At 37.1% G+C, this 23,857-nt stretch overlaps 1 protein-coding gene and 1 non-coding gene across 2 annotated transcripts in view; one reads left to right on the top strand and one right to left on the bottom strand.

The window, feature by feature from the left end:
• HCN1 (hyperpolarization activated cyclic nucleotide gated potassium channel 1) overlaps window positions 1-23,857 on the bottom strand; it is a 392,613-nt gene that overhangs the window by 208,907 nt on the left and 159,849 nt on the right. The gene's annotated exons all lie outside the window — the stretch shown is intronic.
• On the top strand, window positions 14,304-14,410 carry LOC125935820 (U6 spliceosomal RNA). Its single transcript, XR_007461805.1, has one exon. It is a non-coding gene; the product is annotated as a U6 spliceosomal RNA (small nuclear RNA).

Below are 23,857 nucleotides of genomic sequence, written 5' to 3'. Positions count from 1 at the left end.
TAATTAGTTTACTTCAAGTAAGTGATGACTTCATGGCACGTAAATATCTCCCATGCACGCTTTATTCCAGTTCTTTTTACTTAAGGCATATGACTGTCGATACTGTTAAACTCGGAATGAAAACCACGTTCTTTCCCTTTCTTATTGTCCCCAGTTTTCTGATTTGTCTCCCCTCTTGGATGTCCAATTGAAAATTTGAGGAGATTACTATGAAAATGAAAGTACAGACAACAATGACAACGTGAAATTTTTGTCTTCTTAAAAACTATGACTAAGCAATAAAATTGTTTCTATCATGTTTGAATCACTGCAAATAATTTATATTTTATAAATTTTCAACAACTTGTGCAATAGGGAAGTATTTATATATATATGTTTCCACTTTAGACTTAGGTTAATTTTAAAGCTATAAAAACAAAAATGTAAGAAGGGAAGTATTTATATTTTAACTAAACCAGCAATTCAATAGTGCCATAGAATAGGGATTAATTTGCAATTTATCTTTTCTAAAACGATCACCTCTATTTTTCCATAGAAAAGTCAAAAGGAAATTTATTCACATACTTAGAGAAAAATACAATTGATGGTTAGAAAAGAAGAAAGTTGGCAAAAGACAATAGTGCTGTGGTTCTCACTTTTGTATACCAGGGGAGATCCAAAAGGTCAAGATTAAGTATTCCTAAATCAGGGAGCTGTATTCTCATTCCTGGTGCAGAGGATAAAGATTGGTAACAGAGGAGTGTGGACAGATAGCATCAGCTAATTCCCTGTCATCAGAAACAGATTTGGAAATTATGCTGCTACATGGATTTTGTAATACGAGGAATCATAGCTATTATATATTGATTAATTCTAAGTGCTTACATTTAACCCTCAAAGAGCATCAAGATTGTTATCCAATTATCTCCATTTCACATATGAGCAATCGAAGAGTTACGGAAATTAGGTAATTTAACTAAATTTTATCCAAGCTGGAAGAAGTGGAACCATATTTCAAATCCTTTCTGTTTATTGCCAAAACCTTGGTTTTGAAGCAACATCACAGGGAACTATTCTGCTAAGAATCATATAAAAGATAAATATTACATGTGATGTTAAATAAAAGATGCACCCCTCAGGGATGTATCCAGAATTATACACCATCAAAAGTTGTTGCACTAGCTGTATCTCCATACTTTATGTGGGAATGATCATCGTCGATCATTGATGACACATACCCAAGGTGAATTTTTAAGCCCTTCAATAAAATCAGTAACAAAGCTATTAAAAAACAAAATGAAACTCTAACAAATAAATGATGAAGAATTAATTATCTTACTATAGTTTTTTTTTGTTTTTTTTTTTTTAATTTTTTAATATATGAAATTTACTGTCAAATTGGTTTCCATACAACACCCAGTGCTCATCCCAAAAGGTGCCCTCCTCAATACCCATCACCCACCCTGCCCTCCCTCCCACCCCCCATCAACCCTCAGTTTGTTCTCAGTTTTTAACAGTCTCTTATGCTTTGGCTCTCTCCCACTCTAACCTCTTTTTTTTTTTTCCTTCCCCTCCCCCATGGGTTTCTGTTAAGTTTCTCAGGATCCACATAAGAGTGAAACCATATGGTATCTGTCTTTCTCTGTATGGCTTATTTCACTTAGCATCACACTCTCCAGTTCCATCCACGTTGCTACAAAAGGCCATATTTCATTTTTTCTCATTGCCACGTAGTATTCCATTGTGTATATAAACCACAATTTCTTTATCCATTCATCAGTTGATGGACATTTAGGCTCTTTCCATAATTTGGCTATTGTTGAGAGTGCTGCTATAAACATTGGGGTACAAGTGCCCCTATGCATCAGTACTCCTGTATCCCTTGGATAAATTCCTAGCAGTGCTATTGCTGGGTCATAGGGTAGGTCTATTTTTAATTTTCTGAGGAACCTCCACACTGCTTTCCAGAGCGGCTGCACCAATTTGCATTCCCACCAACAGTGCAAGAGGGTTCCTGTTTCTCCACATCCTCTCCAGCATCTATAGTCTCCTGATTTCTTCATTTTGGCCACTCTGACTGGCGTGAGGTGGTATCTGAGTGTGGTTTTGATTTGTATTTCCCTGATAAGGAGCGACGTTGAACATCTTTTCATGTGCCTGTTGGCCATCCGGATGTCTTCTTTAGAGAAGTGTCTATTCATGTTTTCTGCCCATTTCTTCACTGGGTTATTTGTTTTTCGGGTGTGGAGTTTGATGAGCTCTTTATAGATTTTGGATACTAGCCCTTTGTCCGATGTGTCATTTGCAAATATCTTTTCCCATTCCGTTGGTTGCCTTTTAGTTTTGTTGGTTGTTTCCTTTGCTGTGCAGAAGCTTTTTATCTTCATAAGGTCCCAGTAATTCACTTTTGCTTTTAATTCCCTTGCCTTTGGGGATGTGCCGAGTAAGAGATTGCTACGGCTGAGGTCAGAGAGGTCTTTTCCTGCTTTCTCCTCTAAGGTTTTGATGGTTTCCTGTCTCACATTCAGGTCCTTTATCCATTTTGAGTTTATTTTTGTGAATGGTGTGAGAAAGTGGTCTAGTTTCAACCTTCTGCATGTTGCTGTCCAGTTCTCCCAGCACCATTTGTTAAAGAGACTGTCTTTTTTCCATTGGATGTTCTTTCCTGCTTTGTCAAAGATGAGTTGGCCATACGTTTGTGGGTCTAGTTCTGGGGTTTCTATTCTATTCCATTGGTCTATGTGTCTGTTTTTATGCCAATACCATGCTGACTTGATGATGACAGCTTTGTAGTAGAGGCTAAAGTCTGGGATTGTGATGCCTCCTGCTTTGGTCTTCTTCTTCAAAATTACTTTGGCTATTCGGGGCCTTTTGTGGTTCCATATGAATTTTAGGATTGCTTGTTCTAGTTTCGAGAAGAATGCTGGTGCAATTTTGATTGGGATTGCATTGAATGTGTAGATAGCTTTGGGTAGTATTGACATTTTGACAATATTTATTCTTCCAATCCATGAGCAGGGAATGTCTTTCCATTTCTTTATATCTTCTTCAATTACCTGCATAAGCTTTCTATAGTTTTCAGCATACAGATCTTTTACGTCTTTGGTTAGATTTATTCCTAGGTATTTTATGCTTCTTGGTGCAATTGTGAATTGAATCAGTTTCTTCATTTGTCTTTCTGTTGCTTCATTGTTAGTGTATAAGAATGCAACTGATTTCTGCACATTGATTTTGTATCCTGCAACTTTGCTGAATTCATGTATCAGTTCTAGCAGATTTTTGGTGGAGTCTATCGGATTTTCCATGTATAATATCATGTCATCTGCAAAAAGTGAAAGCTTGACTTCGTCTTTGCCAATTTTGATGCCTTTGATTTCCTTTTGTTGTCTGATTGCTGATGCTAGAACTTCCAGCACTATATTAAACAACAGCGGTGACAGTGGGCATCCCTGTCGTGTTCCTGATCTCAGGGAAAAAGCTCTCAGTTTTTCCCCGTTGAGGATGATGTTAGCTGTGGGCTTTTCATAAATGGCCTTTATGATCTTTAAGTATGTTCCTTCTATCCCGACTTTCTCAAGGGTTTTTATTAAGAAAGGGTGCTGGATTTTGTCAAAGGCCTTTTCTGCATCGATTGACAGGATCATATGGTTCTTCTCTTTTTTTTTGTTAATGTGATGTATCACGTTGATCGATTTGCGAATGTTGAACCAGCCCTGCATCCCAGGAATGAATCCCACTTGATCATGGTGAATAATTCTTTTTATATGCTGTTGAATTCGATTTGCTAGTATCTTATTGAGAATTTTTGCATCCATATTCATCAGAGATATTGGCCTGTAGTTCTCTTTTTTTACTGGGTCTCTGTCTGGTTTAGGAATCAAAGTAATACTGGCTTCATAGAATGAGTCTGGAAGTTTTCCTTCCCTTTCTATTTCTTGGAATAGCTTGAGGAGGATAGGTATTATCTCTGCTTTAAACGTCTGGTAGAACTCCCCTGGGAAGCCATCTGGTCCTGGACTCTTATTTGTTGGGAGATTTTTGATAACCGATTCAATTTCTTGGCTGGTTATGGGTCTGTTCAAGCTTTCTATTTCCTCCTGATTGAGTTTTGGAAGAGTGTGGGTGTTTAGGAATTTGTCCATTTCTTCCAGGTTGTCCAATTTGTTGGCATATAATTTTTCATAGTATTCCCTGATAATTGTTTGTATCTCTGAGGGATTGGTTGTAATCATTCCATTTTCATTCATGATTTTATCTATTTGGGTCATCTCCCTTTTCTTTTTGAGAAGCCTGGCTAGAGGTTTGTCAATTTTGTTTATTTTTTCAAAAAACCAACTCTTGGTTTCGTTGATCTGCTCTACAGTTTTTTTTAGATTCTATATTGTTTATTTCTGCTCTGATCTTTATTATTTCTCTTCTTCTTCTGGGTTTAGGCTGCCTTTGCTGTTCTGCTTCTATTTCCTTTAGGTGTGCTGTTAGATTTTGTATTTGGGATTTTTCTTGTTTCTTGAGATAGGCCTGGATTGCAATGTATTTTCCTCTCAGGACTGCCTTCGCTGCGTCCCAAAGCGTTTGGATTGTTGTATTTTCATTTTCGTTTGTTTCCATATATTTTTTAATTTCTTCTCTAATTGCCTGGTTGACCCACTCATTCGTTAGTAGGGTGTTCTTTAACCTCCATGCTTTTGGAGGTTTTCCAGACTTTTTCCTGTGGTTGATTTCAAGCTTCATAGCATTGTGGTCTGAAAGTATGCATGGTATAATTTCAATTCTTGTAAACTTATGAAGGGCTGTTTTGTGACCCAGTATATGATCTATCTTGGAGAATGTTCCATGTGCACTCGAGAAGAAAGTATATTCTGTTGCTTTGGGATGCAGAGTTCTAAATATATCTGTCAAGTCCATCTGATCCAATGTATCATTCAGGGCCCTTGTTTCTTTATTGACTGTGTGTCTAGATGATCTATCCATTTCTGTAAGTGGGGTGTTAAAGTCCCCTGCAATGACCACATTCTTATCAATAAGGTTGCTTATGTTTATGAGTAATTGTTTTATATATCTGGGGGCTCGGGTATTTGGCGCATAGACATTTATAATAGTTAGCTCTTCCTGGTGGATAGACCCTGTGATTATTATATAATGCCCTTCTTCATCTCTTGTTACAGCCTTTAATTTAAAGTCTAGTTTGTCTGATATAAGTATGGCTACTCCAGCTTTCTTTTGGCTTCCAGGAGCATGATAAATAGTTCTCCATCCCCTCACTCTCAATCTAAAGGTGTCCTCAGATCTAAAATGAGTCTCTTGTAGACAGCAAATAGATGGGTCTTGTTTTTTTATCCATTCTGATACCCTATGTCTTTTAGTTGGCGCATTTAATCCATTTACATTCAGTGTTATTATAGAAAGATATGGGTTTAGAGTCATTGTGATGTCTGTATGTTTTATGCTTGTAGTGATGTCTCTGGTACTTTGTCTCACAGGATCCCCCTTAGGATCTCTTGTAGGGCTGGTTTCGTGGTGACAAATTCCTTCAGTTTTTGTTTGTTTGGGAAGACCTTTATCTCTCCTTCTATTCTAAATGACAGACTTGCTGGATAAAGGATTCTCGGCTGCATATTTTTTCTGTTTAGCACACTGTAGATATCGTGCCAAGCCTTTCTGGCCTGCCAAGTTTCAAAGGAGAGATCAGTCACGAGTCTTATAGGTCTCCCTTTATAAGTGAGGGCACGTTTATCCCTTGCTGCTTTCAGAATTTTCTCTTTATCCTTGTATTTTGCCAGTTTCACTATGATATGTCGTGCAGAAGATCGATTCAAGTTACGTCTGAAGGGAGTTCTCTGTGCCTCTTGGATTTCAATGCCTTTTTCCTTCCCCAGTTCAGGGAAGTTCTCAGCTATAATTTGTTCAAGTACCCCTTCAGCACCTTTCCCTCTCTCTTCCTCCTCTGGGATACCAATTATGCGTATATTATTTTTTTTTAGTGTATCACTTAGTTCTCTAATTTTCCCCTCATACTCCTGGATTTTTTTATCTCTCTTTCTTTCAGCTTCCTCTTTCTCCATAACTTTATCTTCTAGTTCACCTATTCTCTCCTCTGCCTCTTCAAGCCGAGCCATCGTGGATTCCATTTTGTTTTGCATTTCGTTTAAAGCGTTTTTCAACTCCTCGTGACTGTTCCTTAGTCCCTCGATCTTTGTGGCAAGAGATTCTCTGCTGTCCTGTATACTGTTTTCAAGCCCAGCGATTAATTTTATGACTATTATTCTAAATTCACTTTCTGTTATATTATTTAAATCCTTTTTGATCAGTTCATTAGCTGTTGTTAATTCCTGGAGATTCTTCTGAGGGGAATTCTTCCGTTTGGTCATTTTGGAGAGTCCCTTGCGTGGTGAGGACCTGCAGTGCACTTCCCCTGTGCTGTGGTGTATAACTGGAGTTAGTGGGCGGGGCCGCAGTCCGACCCGATGTCTGCCCCCAGCCCACTGCTGGGGCCACAGTCAGACTGGTGTGTGCCTTCTCTTCCCCTCTCCTAGGGGCGGGATTCACTGTGGGGTGGCGTGTCCCGTCTGGGCTACTTGCACACTGCCAGGCTTGTGTTGCTGGGGATCTGGCGTATTAGCTGGGGTGGGTAGGCAAGGTGCACGGGGGGTGGAGGGGCAGGCTTAGCTCACTTCTCCTTAGGTGATCCACTCCAGGAGGAGCCCTGTGGCAGCGGGAGGGAGTCAGATCCGCTGCCGGAGGTTTGGCTCCGCAGAAGCACAGAGTTGGGTGTTTGCGGGGAGCAAGCAAGTTCCCTGGCAGGAACTGGTTCCCTTTGGGATTTTGGCTGGGGGGATGGGCGGGGGAGATGGCGCTGGCGCCTTTGTTCCCCGCCAAGCTGAGCTCTGCCGTCCGGGGGCTCAGCAGCTCTCCCTCCCTTTGTCCTCCAGCCTTCCTGCTTTCCGAGCAGAGCTGTTAACTTCTGACCTCCCAGACGCTAAGTCGCGCTTGCTGTCGGAACACAGTCCGTCCGGCCCCTCCGCTTTTGCCAGCCAGACTCGGGGGCTCTGCTTGGCCGGCGAGCCGCCCCTCCGCCCCGGCTCCCTCCCGCCAGTCCGTGGAGCGCGCACCGCCTCGCCGCCCTTCCTACCCTCTTCCGTGGGCCTCTAGTCTGCGCTTGACTCCGGAGACTCCCTTCTGCTAATCCTCTGGCGGTTTTCTGGGTTCTTTAGGCAGGTGTAGGTGGAATCTAAGTGATCGGCAGGACGCGTTGTGAGCCCCGCGTCCTCCTACGCCGCCATCTTCCGGAACCTCTATCTTACTATAGTTATGTAGCACAGCCTAAATACAGGACTTATCTCCATGTATGACAATTATTTCTCATCAAAATCTTTAATGTGTAACTTAAGTGAAATATTTTAGGACTATTGTAAAGGTATATTATTATAAGAAATGATATAGTATAGGAATAGATCTATCTATATACATACATATAAAATTATATTTGTGTATATACAGTTAAAATATTTCCATTTTTAAATTAAAGGGTAATTTATATAAATCTTCAAATATGAACACAATAAATGGCAGTAAACAAATTATCTATGTACAGATATTCACAATTATCCTAGTTGTCCAAAGGCCAATCTCTGCTGTCTACTTTTAATGATTATCTCTTTTATATTTCCATTTGTGTTCCCGTTGAATTCATCAGGCATTTCACATTTCCTTTATCAGTAATTGTTTCTTACTTTCTTAAGCTGTACAATTGTAAAAGATATATTAAAACTTTGAACATTCTCCTACCTAATGCCAAAAGAAGTTGGAATGATAATGTCACTACATTAACATCTTTAGGTCCTTGTCCACAGACTGTTCAACAGTACTGAAAAATGTTTCTAAATAATGTACTTAAAATGAAACTCTAGTGTGTAATATCAGTAGATGTTTAAGATTTTGAAAATGGTGAGTATGCATTTTTTGCCATGCTTTGCACTTTGTGAGTTTAGACATGAATAAAAGTTTTATGTAGTGACTCACACTCAGGCTTTCTTAAAAATATTTGTTGTTCAGTATCAAATACATTTTTGATAACAGCATAGTACATTTAAAAGGTCAGTAAGAGGATGGAAATTGTGCAGAATCAGCTCTATAAATCCTTTTGGTTAGAGCAATGTATGGTGGCCCAATCACTGTTTTTGATATATCTAGGCCATTTCAAAATCAAAAGGCATATTCTGTCAGAGCTTTTCCCTAATGTGAACATCTCAAACATGAAAATCTATTGCCATCAATGACTTTTAAAAGATATATGTACATGCACAAGGGCATTTTCTGATTTTTTTTCTAGGAAAATAGGGTGACAAAGAAGAAACACAGGTCTTGAACTGGAAATACTAATTTGGCTTTTGCTATTTTGAAATGATAGAACACAACTAATTTTTATACTTATGAGAAGACGGACTGTGAATATAGTAATCTTGGCTGGAGAGTATGTAACATGTATTAAATAAGGATTGTCTAAATTTGGATGAAACCATAAGACTTACCAACAACATCTGCCATTATCCCTTATTTAAGTCTTGGCTCAAAGTTTCATTTCACTGAGGCCTTCCCTAACCACCTGGTCTATTACTACAAACTGCTTTCTCCCAACACTACCCAACACCCATGCTCTCACATTCCTGATCCTCTTACCTTGCTTTTCCTTTTTTTTTCTTTTACATAAAACTTGCGATTTCATAATATTATGTAATTTACTTTTTATTGTGTTTATTTCTGTATGCCTCTCCATAAAATAGAAACTTCATAGGAATGGGAACATTTTTTCTCTTTTTTTCACTGAAGGATCCTAAGCACTTAAACACTAAAAGGCACTTAACAGTAAGTCAATATGTATTTATTAAAAGACAAAGACTATTTTGCATTGAGGAAAATTGAACAAAAATATTTAATTTTCTCATGTTACAGCAATTCGTATCAATCAAAGGACAGGGACAGTTTATAACCTGTTGTAACATAAAAATCATACAAGTCAGTTGTACTTTCATTGAATTGTGGATAATATTACTTTAAAAGACATGGAGCTTTTCCATATTATCATAAAGAGATTAAAAGGCCCTTGGGGTTTATCAGAGTTCATAAAAATTTATCTTTAAAATATGCTGTAATACTTTCACATGGGGAAAATGAAAGAACTTGAGAGATTCCAAGGGTCACAGTTCTATTTTGCTTGAAAATGATGTGGCAAGTTAGAGAATACTGGGGAAAGTATCCAGAACCCTATAACTGTGTGATAAATAACATCCCAGCTACCGTGATTCCTCCATCTATCCCTATGCTTAATGTTCAAGTATTTTCATTTAGTCTATGATTTGACACTGAGTGTTGTGAACCATATTCTATAAAGAAATTAAGGAGCTGTAACCATTCAAAGCTCATGTCAAAGGTTTGGGTTAGAACCTCTAGCTTTAAAGCTTTGATTATACAATTCACCAGGTACTGAATGCTTGCAACAAAAACAAATCATAGTACATCTTTGCCCTCAAATATTTAATGATGTTTTCAGAAAGCCTGACATATACCTAATTGATTCTGACATAGGTAAGGCCCTAAGATCTTCCCTAAAAGGGAATAATTAACCTTGAGTTGAGAAGAGTGAGCGACGTTGCCTATGGGCTTCACAGAGTAAGATATTTTATTTGAGTTGCAGTTTAGAGTAGGATTTCACAGAGAATAAGGCTGAGGCATAGCATAAAGTTTCTAAGATATGAAATGCCATTGTATTTTGAGGGAAAGTCAATTTTGTGTGATGGGAAGCCAGGGCATTTAAGAAAAATATAAGCCCTATGAATGAAAAGAGAGGCTGAAGTGAAGAGCTATGGAACTCACCAAATAGCATTTAGATTTTATTCTGGAAGCAATAGTGGGGAATTCCTAAAGAACTGTAATAGGAAAATAAAGTCATATTTGGACCAATTCTAAAAAAAAGTGTTTTTCTGATAATAAACAGCTTGACAAGTGTACAATGCCTGCAGGGCTATAGAAGTTAGGTGATTCTTCAGAAATCCCATGCATCTCCCACAGTATTAAAGGAGAAATCAAATATATACACAAGGAGTAAGGCCCAACAATCAGTGATTGAAGTGTCCACCACCCCTAAGGCAACCAGCTTAAATTTCTCCAATCAAGGCACAAAACAATGTGGTATGATGAGCCTACGATGCATCAACCTGTTATGTGCCGGGGACTCTTTGTGATGAGTGCACCAAGATATGCTCCCTAATCTCAAGAAGTTTCAGAAACTGATGAGAGATGGAATAGTATCTTGAAGCATGAAAGCTAAATAGATGAAACATGGCAAAAAGAAAATTTGAAACACAGGGAGCAACATGAAAGTATGAGAGAGAATTGCTCATTTGGAAACTGTAAGGAAATTCAGTAGAACTAGATCATAGAATTCCAACAGTGCAGGGACAAAGAAATAAATGTGTAAGATATGCATAGTCAGGAATCAGACCATGTTGGGATTGGCCTTGCTTATAGATTAACCATGAATTCATGCTTTTCAGAATTGGTTGGTCCCTCAGTGATGCCTGACAAGTGTAGAGGTCACAGCTACTTTACTTAATACATATAAAAATATTACTTATTCCTAAACAGTTATTTCAAATTTTTGCATTTTCTTCTAGCCTCCTTGAGTCTTCCTCCTTCTCAGCATTCTAACACCAACAACAAAAGGATTTTGTTATTTTCTTCTCAGAAACAAATTGTGATGCTACAATTCCCAGTCAGCCCCTACCCATTCGTTATCCCTCCTCCCCAGTGGTCCCTGCTGTTGCTGACATAACCATCATTATTAAGTTGTTTAATAACCAAATTTCTTACTATTCATACTCTTTTCTCAGTGGAAGAGGAACCTCTCCTTTCATCCAATATATGGATATACCTCTACCTTTGCCCTAGAATCAATCCCATCCTTTCCTATTTACACTTGACCTTTCTCTACCAATCATTCTTTGCCTAGCCTGTTACACTCCCTTTCCCTTCTCAAGTGGCTACTACACATATGAGCTTATTCAAGGATCTTCCATCTTCAACAGAAAGTCTTCTGTCATATCGCCCACATACCCACCCTTGGCTTCTCTGCCTTCCCAACCTTTTCTATAAGAAACCATTTTCACCTGTACTTACTGGGGTTTGGCTTCCACCATCCTTTTCACTGAGCCATTTTTCAACAAGTTTCAACCATAACACTGGTCTATATGTGAAAATCACAAATCACCATACATTGCCCCAGAACTCTAAAATATTATTTGAGATACATATTTTGAAGTCACTTTTTATTTCTAGAAAAGTATATAGGCTCTTATCTGGTAAGCCTTGCCATGTAAAACCTTACCCAAAATCAGTCTCAAATTTATCTCTTGATGTCGTACAAGGTTTGCACAAAATGTTACCCCTGCTCCAAATAATAAGTAAGACTTTGGGGATTTTATCCTAATTCTTCTGAAACTGTGTCTGGGACTTGTTTTTCAGGGGCCTTTAGCCTATCTTCTGTGTGCTCAGATCTTCACGCTATCCAACCCTTTGCCTCCTGTTCACAGCCTCTCTGGTCACTTGGTAAGTTGCTTAACTTCCTTGAACTTTTTTGACATCCTGTGAGCTCATTCATTTGTTCATTAATTCTTTCATTCTTCCAATATTTAACGGGTGCCGTTATAAGACATGTGCTTGGCCATGGGTTATTCTAAGTTGAGTAACATAGTTCTGACCCTTTGGGTCTCGTGTCAGCTGGGAAAATCAAAGGCATATTGTGAGGAACAAACGAAGAAACTAATATACACAAATGCTTTATGGAATAAAATTGTATTTCTTAGAGAAATGTTACAGTGAGTCTATAAGGTTAAGAAAGTAGAGAAAGTGAGGCTTAAATTATTTGTTTTTTCACCCATCCCAAGATCTGACACAGGCCTTCTGGATGATTAATAAGCACTGCCTACATACAAATAAAATAGCTTTGCCATGTTGACACTTAGAACATTTTGTCAGAAGTTAGATATATGTAACCAATTATAACAAACCAAGAAAACATTTAAATTGATCTCACCTCTTCTGAAAATTTTAGACAATCACTGAATTTCTGGGCACTGGAATCATACTACACAAGCAGTTGATAACTTCTGATACCTACCATTGGGCCATAATGAGCGTGAGACCAGTGCTCTCTCATATGATACCTAGGAACCACGAAGAGCATCTAACCCATATTTAACCAGAAAGCATTTCTTAAAAGAGCCCCTTCAGTATGAGAAGTACAAGCCCTAGAAAAAAAATATTCAGTAGGTTTGACAAATAAGCTTAACCAAGGTTTGACACGTCCTTTGACTTCTTTAAATGAAAGAAGAATATGTATTTTGAAGTAAAACCCTTTCTATCTGTGCATGCCAAATTATTTTCCTAAAATTGCGGGACTCTAGGGTTGTCAGCAATTGTTCTCTATTTTTAAAATAATAATATTACAGGGGCACCTGGGTGGCTCAGTCAGTTGAGTGTCTGACTTTGGCTCAGGTCACAATCTCATAGCTCGTGAGTTTGAGCCCTGTGTCAGGCTCAGTGCTGACAGCTTGGAGTCTGGAGCCAGCTTCGTATTCTGTGTCTCCCTCTCTCTCTGCCCCTCCCCGACTCACACTCTGTCTCTCTCTCTCTCAAAAACAAATAAAGACTAAATAAATTTTTAAATAATATTATATTACACTTTAGTAAATTTCTCTCTAGATTGTAAGTACTCCCCCCCCCCATACCCGATTTTTATTATCAGATCAACCTTTGGAGGAATGAGAAGCAATTAGAGAATGGACAGCTCTCAAAGGTCAATGGATTGGCTGAGCTGGGACCTCCATGTGACTTAACATAACTTCGAATCCAGTATAACCTATAAAATATTCCACATTTTATATGTAAAATATAGAGAGGATTATTCTTTCTTATGTTTCATAACAAAACAATTGTAGACTACTTCTCACAAAGATTTTTATGAAAGATTTTGCTAGCCACACTGTGTATACACTAAGACTGAACATGGTCTACTGAGTTTTTATAGTTTAGTTGACTCTTTTTTTCTAAGTATTGAATTTCTGCTTTGTAATTAAATGATAGATTTTCATTTACATATATGTGTGTATATGTATGTGTGTGTATGTGTGTGTGTATGTATATATATATATATATATATATATATATATATATATAAAGAGAGAGAGAGAGAGACAGAGGGAGAGAGACAGAGAGAGAGAGACAAAGAATGGAAGAGAGAGAGATTTATTTTAGTCGCTTCAGTCACTCAGAAAAGAGGAATGAGGCCTCATGATCACCTGAAAGTATAAAAAAAATTTAATAATAGAATACCACTAATGATCTAGAATTATTTTGTACTCTAACAAAATAAATCTATTTTGTTTCCAAAAATGATATTTTAAAGTATCTATCGCCATGGTTTCCCCTATTAATGCAGCATTTTTATATATTCCTTTTATATAAACAGAAGTTTATATACTAAAATATATATGCTTTCTAAAATTTCATAAAAATTTACAATGATAACTTCCAATATTTTGTTTACCTTTAGTATTTTCTTTCTCTCTTTTTAAGTTTATTTTATTTATTTTGAAAGAGAGAGAGACGGGAGGAAAGAAAGGAAAAGACAATTCCAAGCAGGCTCTTGTGCTGTCAGCGTGGAGCCTGATGCGGGGCTCAAACTCACAAACCATGAGACAATGACCTGAGCCATAATCAAGAGTCAGACGCTTAACTGATTAGCGACCCAGGTGCCCTTAGCATTTTCTCTTCACAACCTACTCTGTTGATAACTTTTCTAGAGCTACACACACACACACACACACACAAATGCTAGCACATACCCAGACATAGAAGCAAAAACAAAACACTGGATTTGTCAATTTTGAAATATTGGTCAATATTTGGCAATTCTACTACAATCTATTTTGTAGTACACATATTATATAAAATATTATAGTGTTAATAGACATCTACCATTGAAATATTGGGAAAATCATGCCATGGATGTTAATATAAACAGTGATACAGATGATATTTCATAGAAATGATAATTTCACTCAAAATTGGGGCAATTTTGGGGACAGCAGTGTGTCTCATTTGGTTAAGCATCCAATTCTTGATTTCAGCTCAGGTCATGATCTCACTGTGAGTTCAAGCCCCACTTCGAGCTCTGTGCTGACAGAACAGAGCCTGCTTGGGATTCTTTCTCCCTCTCTCTCCCTGCCCATCCCCTGCTCACATCCTCTCTTCTCTCTAAATAAATAAACGTGCTCACTTTGGCAGCACATATACTAAAATTGGAACGATACAGAGAAGTTTAGCATGGCCCCTGTGCAAGGATGACATACAAATTCGTGAAGTTCCATATTTTTGTCATGAGGAGCTAAAAAATGCTATAAATGAGGTGCAAAATAAAATGGAGGCAGCCATAGCATAGACTGAAAAGGCAAAGAAGACAATAGATGAATTAGAAAGTAAAATTATGGAAAAAGAGGAAGCTGAGAAAAAGAAAGAAAAAAAATCCAGAAGTATGAGGGGAGAATTAGAGAACTAAGCAATGCAATCAAACGGAACAATATCTGTAACAAGAATTCCAGAAGATGAAGAGAGAGAGAAAAGGGCTGAAGGTGTACTTGAACAAATCATAGTTGAGAACTTCACTGATCTGGGGAAGGAAAAAGGCATTGAAATCCAAGAGGCACAGAGAACTCCCTTCAGACGTAACTTGAATCGACCTTCTGCATGACATATCATAGTGAAACTGGCAAATTACAAGGATAAGGAGAAAATTATGAAAGCAGGTAGGGATAAACACGCTCTAGCTTACAAAGGTAGACACATAAGAATAGTAGCAGACCTATCTACTGAAACTTTGCAGGCCAGAAAGGAATGGCAGGAAATCTTCAATGTGATGAACAGAAAAAAAAAATATGCAGCTGAGAATCTTTTATCCAGCAAGTCTGTCATTCATAATAGAAGGAGAGATACAGGTTTTCCCAAACAAACAAAAACTGAAGGAATTCATCACCACTAAACCAGCCCTGCAAGAGATCCTAAGGGGGATTCTGTGAGTGAAATGTTGCAAGGACCACAAAGTACCAGAGATGTCACTATAAGCATGAAACCAAAGGACATCACAATGACTCTAAACCCATATCTTTCTATAATAACACTGAATGTAAATGGACTGAATGCTCCAACCAAAAAAACATAGGGTATCAGAATGGATAAAAAACAAACAAACAAACAAACAAACAAGACCCATCTATTTGCTGTCTACAAGAGACTCATTTTAGACCTGAGGACACCTTCAGATTGGAAGTGAGGGAATGAGAACTATCTGTCAGGCTACTGGAAATCAAAAGAAAGCTGGACTAGCCATACTTATATCAGACAAACTAGACTTTAAATTAAAGGATGTAACAAGAGAGGAAGAAGGGCATTATATAATAATTACAGGGTCTATCCATCAGGAAGAGAAAACAATTATAAATGTCTATGTGCTGAAATGGGAGCCCCCAAATACATAAAACAATGAATCACAAACATAAGCAACCTTATTGATGAGAATGTGGTAATTGCAGGGGACTTTAATACCCCACTTACAACAGTGGATAGATCATCTAGACACAGGATCAATAAAGAAACAAGGGCCCTGAATGATACATTGGATCAGATGGACTTGACAGATATATTTAGAACTCTGCATGCCAAACAGAATATACCTTCTTCTCGAGTGCACATAGAACATTCTCCAAGATAGATCACATACTGGGTCACAAAACAGCCTTTAATAAGTATAAAAGAGTTGAGATCAGACCATGTACACTTTCAGACCACAATGCTATGAGACTTGAAATCAACCACAGGAAAAAGTCTGGAAAACCTCCAAAAGCATGGAGGTTAAAGAACACCCTACTAAAGAATGAATGGGTCAACCAGGCAATTAGAGATGAAATTAAAAAATATATGGAAACAAATGAAAATGAAAATACAACAATCCAAATGCTCTGGGATGCAGCGAAGGCAGTCCTGAGAGGAAAATACATTGCAATCCAGGCCTCTCTCCAGAAAAAAGAAAAATCCCAAATATAAAATCAAACAGCACACCTAAAGGAAATAGAAGCAGAACAGCAAAGACACCCCAAACCCAGCAGAAGAAGAGAAATAATAAAGATCAGAGCAGAAATAAACAATATAGAATCTAAAAAAAAAAACTGTAGAGCATATCAATGAAACCAAGAGTTGTTTTTTTTTGAAAAAATAAACAAAATTGATAAACCTCTAGTCAGGCTTCTCAAAAAGAAAAGGGAGATGGCCCAAATAGATAAAATCATGAGTTAAAATGGAATTATTACAACCAATCCCTCAGAAATACAAGCAATTATCAGGGAATACTATGACAAATTATATGCCAACAAACTGGACAACCTGGAAGAAATGGACAAATTCCTAAACACCCACACACTTCTAAAACTCAAACAGGAAGAAATAGAAAACTTGAACAGACCCATAACCAGCAAAGAAATTGAATCAGTTATCAAAAATCTCCTAACAAATAAGTGTCCAGGACCAGATGGCTTCCCTGGGAAATTCTACCAGACATTTAAAGCAGAGATAATACCTATCCTTCTCAAGCTGTTCCAAAAAATAGAAAGGGAAGGAAAATTTCCAGACTCATTCTATGAAGCCAGCATTACTTTGATTCCCAAACCAGATAGAGACCCAGCAAAGAAAGAGAACTACAGGCCAGTATCCCTGATTAATATGGATGCAAAAATTCTCAACAAGATACTAGCAAATAGAATTCAACAGCATATGAAAAGAATTATTCACCATGATCAAGTGGGATTCATTCCTGGGATGCAGGGCTGGTTCAACATTCTCAAATCAATCAATATGATACATCACATTAATAAAAGAAAAGATAAGAACCATATGATCCTGTCAATCGATGCAAAAAAGGCCTTTGACAAAATCCAGCACCCTTTCTTAATAAAAACCCTCGAGAAAGTCGGGATAGAAGGAACATACTTAAACATCATAAAAGCCATTTATGAAAACCCCACAGCTAACATCATCCTCAATGGGGAAAAACTGAGAGCTTTCCCCCTGAGATCAGGAACACGACAGGGATGTCCACTCTCACCGCTGTTGTTTGACATAGTGTTGGAAGTGCTAGCATCAGCAATCAGACAACAAAAGGAAATCAAAGGCATCAAAACTGGCAAAGAGGAAGTCAAGCTTTCAATTTTTGCAGGTGACATGATATTATACATGGAAAACCCAATAGACTCCACCAAAAGTCTGCTAGAACTGATACATGAATTCAGCAAAGTCGCAGGATACAAAATTAATGTACAGAAATCAGTTGCATTCTTATACACTAATAATGAAGCAACAGAAAGACAAATAAAGAAACTGATCCCATTCACAAATGCACCAAGAAGCATGAAATACCTAGGAATAAACCTAACCAAAGATGTAAAAGATCTGTATGCTGAAAACTATAGAAAGCTTATGAAGGAAATTGAAGAAGATATAAAGAAATGGAAAAACATTCCATGCTCATGGATTGGAAGAATGAATATTGTTAAAATGTCAGTACTACCCAAAGCTATCTACACATTCAATGCAATCCCAATCAAAATTGCACCAGCATTCTTCTTGAAGCTAGAACAAGCAATCCTAAAATTTGTATGGAACCACAAAAGACCCCGAATAGCCAAAGTAATAGTGAAGAAGAAGACCAAAGACAGAGGCATCACAATCCAACTTTAGCCTCTACTACAAAGCTATAATCATCAAGACAGCATGGTATTGGCACAAAAACAGACACATAGACCAATGGAATAGAATAGAGACTCCAGAATTGGACCCACAAAAGTATGGCCAACTAATCTTTGACAAAGCAGGAAAGAATATCCAATGGAAAAAAGTCTCTTTAACAAATGGTGCTGGGAGAACAGCAACATGCAGAAGAATGAAACTAGACCACTTTCTTATACCATTCACAAAAATAAACTCAAAATGGATAAAGGACATGAATGTGAGACAGGAAACCATCAAAATCCTAGGGGAGAAAGCAGGAAAAAACCTCTCTGACTTCAGGCGCAGCAATTTCTTACTTGACACATCTCCAAAGGAAAGGGAATTAAAAGCAAAAATGAACTATTGGGACCTCATGAAGATAAAAAGCTTCTGCACTGCAAAGGAAACAAACAACAAAACTAAAAGGTAACCGACGGAATGGGAAAAGATGTTTGCAATGACATATCAGACAAAGAGCTAGTATCCAATATCTATAAAGAACTCACCAAACTCCACACCTGAAAAACAAATAACCCAGTGAAAAAATGGGCAGAAAACATGAATAGATAGATACTTCTCTAAAGAAGACATCCAGATGGCCAACAGGCACATGAAAAGATATTCAATGTCACTCCTCATCAGGGAAATACAAATCAAAACCACACTGAGATATCACCTCACGCCAGTCAGAGTGGCTAAAATGAACGCATCAGGAGACTATAGATGCTGGAGAGGATGTGGAGAAATGGGAACCCTCTTGCACTGTTGGTGGGAATGCAAACTGGTGTAGCCACTCTGGAAAACAGTGTGGAGGTTCCTCAAAAAATTAAAAATAGACCTACCCTATGAACTAGCAATAGCGCTGCTAGGAATTTACCCAAGGGATACAGGAGTGCTGATGCATAGGGGCACTTGTACCTCAATGTTTATAGCAGCACTTTCAACAATAGCCAAATTATGGAAAGAGCCTAAATGTCCACCAACTGATGAATGGGTAAAGAAATTGTGGTTTATATACACAATGGAATACTACGTGGCAATGAGAAAGAATGAAATATGGCCTTTTGTAACAATGTGGATGGAACTGGAGACTGTTATGCTAGGTGAAATAAGTCATACACAGAAAGACAGATCCCATATGTTTTCACTCTTATGTGGATCCTGAGAACTTAACAGAAGACCATGGGGGAGGGGAAGGAAAAAAAAAGTTAGAGCAGGAGGGAGCCAAACCATAAGAAACTTAAAAACTGAGAACAAACTGAGGGTTGATGGGGGGTGGGAGGGCAGGGAAAGTGGGTGATGGGCACTGAGGAGGGCCCTGTTGGGATGAGCCCTGGGTGTTGTATTGAAACCAATTTGACAATAAATTTCATATTAAAAAATAAAATAAATAAGTAAACATTTAAAAATTATAAAATTTGGGCAATTTAGAAGAATGCAAATTTTCTTGTTTTAAAATTAATGTGTTCTAGCTAAGGCATGCTACATCATGTTGTGGCCATACTACAGATTTTAAAGCAAGTAGAAAGTTATGCCATTTTTCTGATAGATTTTAACAGTGTAAAGACTCAATGATTCAGGTAAAAACTTATTGATTAATTCACTTAAAATTTTTAAGATTTTGTAAATCAAGTTTAAATTAATGTGTTTATTAAAAAGAAAATATTTATGAAGATTCTTATTTACCAGTCCTGGACACAAACAATTTTCACAGTGTCTAAAATAATACATAATATGTAGGGGCACTTGGGTGGCTCAGTCTGTTAAGCATCCGACTTCGGCTCAGGTCATGATCTCCTGGTTCATGATTTCGAGTTTCACATCGGGCTCTCTATGCTGTAAGCACAGAGCCCACTTCAGATCCTCTGTCCCCCTCTCTCTCTGCCTGTGCCCCACTTGTACACTCACTCACTCTCTCTCTCTTGCTCTCTCTCAAAATAAATGAACATTAAAAATTTAAAAAAAAATAGTAAGTAATGTGTAGTATGTAGACATATGGGTGAAGGGTTTTTGGATTAGGTGAATGGATATTAGATTTGGTAAAGTATCAACTTGTTATTTCACATTGTAGCTTCAATAACCTATAATTCTTGTTTAAAATTGGATTGCATTTGTGCAATAATGTGTCTGATCTTAGCACATAATTTAAACATTATTAGTCACCATGGTGATACAGCCTAAAAGTTTGCATAATCATAAATAAATCCTAAAATTAATAGCTTGGCCATATTACCTTAAACTCAATCTGTTAGTAGATGAAACTGACTTGGAAAAAATAATTTATGTTCTGTGAACTCACTGTTTTGCTTAGTAATTCTCAGTAGGGAGTGGCATGATTTTCTCCTCAGTTTATTAAAATTCCTAATGACACTTTTTATAGAATTTAAGAAAATCTACACGTATAACTGCACAACTCTTCTTTTGATGAATTTTCCCCTTTTTATCATACTCTCTATCCTAATAGTTACTGTAAAATAAAATCAAATGCTATCAAGGAGAGTAAAATGTCATAAATTGATGATGAGTAACATTACACAAGGTTTAACATGCAAACTGAAACTTGATTAGATGGCAGTTTCAAATGACTAAGTGGGCAGCAGAGCAAAATGATGGTTGATTAGGGTCTTCCCAGTGGCAATTTCTACTGTTACAGAGTAAAATACTAAATAATCCTGATTATACTATATTATAATTGTAACTAATTTCTTTACCAGTATGAAGCCAGCTGGAGTCAAGTTGCACTGGTGTGTGTGTGTGTGTGTGTGTGTGTGTGTGTGTGTGTTGTGTGTGGATGTGAAGGGCTAACAATCTTCCAGGGAGTAGTTCTTATATTTCCTAATAGTTTAAATGCTCTTATTTTCTTTCTCACCCACTGTATTATCTAGTGTATGCACAGGAAAGTATGCACCTTCACCTGGAAATCACAAATCTAGAAATAAGAACTAATTCCTTGTCTAGATATAAGCTCATATAAACAAAAATCCTGGAGATAATCTTTTGTTCCATTCTGTCTTTTCCAGTTCATATCCAAGCCAAGTGAGGGTTCTAATTTTAAAATACATCCAGACCTTAGCCTCTTTCACTACCTCTTCCACCTATAGCCTGGCCCTAACCCTTCTCATCTATTGCCTGTGTCAGTACAATAATCCAGGCATCTGCCCATGTTTATACCACTAGCAATACAGCAGCCAGTTCACTAAAACCTGAGTCATGTCACACCATTCTTCAGAAATGTTTTTGCATTTCTGTATACCATTAATGAAGTAGCAGAGAGCAAAATAAGAAATCAGTCCCACTTACAATTGTACCAAAACCAGTAAGATACCAGAAATAAACCTAATCACAGAGGTGAAAGACCTGTACTCTGAAATGATAAAACACCAATGAAAGAAGTTAAAAATGACACAAATAAATGGAAAAGCATCCCATGTTCATAGATTAGAAGAACAAATATTGTTAAAATGTCTATACTATCCAAGAAATCTACATAACACATTTAATGCAGTCCTTAACATAATATCAGTAGCATTTTTCACAGAACTAGAACAAACAATCCTAAAATGTGTATGGAACCACAAAAATCTCAAATAGCTAAAGCAACTTTGAAAAAGAAAAGCAAAGCTGGAGATATCTCAATTCTGGACTTCAAGTTATGTTACAAAGCTATAGTGATCAAAACAGTATGGTACTGGCACAAAAATAGACACATGGATCAACAGAACAAATAGAAAACTGAGAAATGAACCCATAACTATATGGTCAATTAATCTTAGACAAGCAGGAAAATGAAACCATAAAATCCTATAGGACAACACAGATAATAATCTCTTTGACAAAGGCTGTAGCAACTTCTTACTAGATATGTCTCCGGAGGCAAGAGAAACAAAAGCAAAAATAAACTACTGGAACTACATCCAAATAAAAAGCTTCTGCACAGTGAAGGAAACACTCAACAAAACTAAAAGGCAACTTCCAGGATGGGAGAAGATATTTGCAAATGACATATCTGATAAAGGGTTAGTATCCAAAATCTATAAATAACTTACTGAACTCAACACCCCAAATACAAATAATCTAGTGAAGAAATGGGCAGAAGACACAAATAGACATTTTCCAAAGAAGGCATCCAGATGGCAAACAGCCACATGAAAAGAGGCTTAACATCACTCATCATCAGGGAAATGCAAATCAAAACTACAATGAGATACCACTGCACACTGTCAGAATGGCTAAAATTAACAATATAGGAAACAACAGATGTTGGTGAGAATGTGGAGAAAGGGGAACCCTCTTAAACTGCTTGTGGGAATGCAAACTGATGTAGCTACTCTGGAAAACGGTATGGAGTTTCCTCTTAAAAACAGAACTACCCTACGATCCAACATTGCACTACTAGGTATTTACCCAAAGAATACAAAAATACTAATTCAATGGGATACATACAGCTCAAATAGCAGCATTATCAATAATAGCCAAATTATGGAAACATTCCAAGTATCCATTGACCGATGAGTGGATAAAGAAGATGTAGTATATATATATACAATGGAATATTATTCAGCCATAAAAGAAAATGAAATCTTGCCAATTCCAATTCCAGCATGTATGGAATAGAGAGTATTACACTAAGTGAAATAAGTCAGTTGGAGAAAGACAAACACCACATGATTTCACTTACATGTGGAATTTAAGAAACAAAACAAAATAAGCAAAGGGGAAAAGAGAGCAAGAAGGAGGCAAACCAGGAAACAGATTCTTAAGTATAGAGAACAAACTGATGGTTACCAGAGGGGAGGTGGGTGGGGAATGGGTTAAATAGGTGATGGGGATTAAGGAGTTCACTTGTTGTGATGAGCACCAGGTGATGTATAAAACTGTTGACTTTCTATATGGTATACCTGAAACTAATATTACACTGTATGCTAACTCACTGGAATTTAAATAAAAACTTAAAAAATAAATAAAACATTTAAATGATCTCCCAAAGCAAGTTAGAAGCCAGTCTTTACGATGGTTTACAAGACACTAGAGCCACACTGCCCACATGTGGCTACTGAGCACTTGAAATATGTCTGGGCAAAATTGAAATATGCTGTATATACAAATTATACACTGAACTTCAAAGACTTAGAATGAAAAACTGTAAAGACTTAAAAAGTAAAACACTTTGTTAATACTTTTACATTGATTACAACTGAAAATTTTATTTTGCATGTTTTGGAGTAAATAAAATATAACATTAATTTTATCTGCTTACTTTTTATTTTTACTTAAATTTTTTTAAATTTAAGTATAATTAACATACAGTTTGGTGTGTACAATATAATGATTCAACAATTCTGTACATTACTCAGTGCTCATCATGATAAATGTACTTGTAATCCACTTCACTTATTTCACCCATTTATCTGCTTATTTTTATATTTTTGTCATACATACTAAAAAATTAAAACTTACATATATGGTTCATATTATTTTTTTCTCTGGAAATCACTGTACTAGAAGGTCTGGTGACAGTTGCTTCTCTGACCCTACCCCCTAATTCCTGCCTCATCTCTGGCTGAGCTGGGACCACACTGGCTTCCTTGTTCTTCATTCATTCCTTGTGTCAGGTTCACACTTGCCGAAGAATAATATCAGACTTCATGTGTCTTAAAGCTGGTAAATGGTGGGTCAATCAGGTAGCAAATTTTTGTGAACAATATATAGTCTTCTAGACACTGAAATTTTATAGTAAACATTATAGTCATATGTTCTCTGTACCCAAGGAGCCTGCATTCTAGTTGGGATATGTTATAATGCTTATAAAATGCAAATTTTAGAATCTTCATTCACTCAATATAATAATTGATTAAATATCTGAAACTTAGCAAACTACTGGAAAAACAATGTAGAGTGTTTGCTTTGTAAAATATTGCCAAAGAAGTGAAGATGATTATTAAGATAGATTCAACAAAAATCTCTCTCTTTCTCTCTCTCTCTCTCAATCATACAAAACTATTACCCAGGT

This window comes from Panthera uncia (genome assembly GCF_023721935.1).
Source record: "Panthera uncia isolate 11264 chromosome A1 unlocalized genomic scaffold, Puncia_PCG_1.0 HiC_scaffold_17, whole genome shotgun sequence".
In the NCBI taxonomy this organism is placed as follows: domain Eukaryota; kingdom Metazoa; phylum Chordata; class Mammalia; order Carnivora; family Felidae; genus Panthera; species Panthera uncia.
This window is presented reverse-complemented; position numbering and strand designations above follow the sequence as displayed.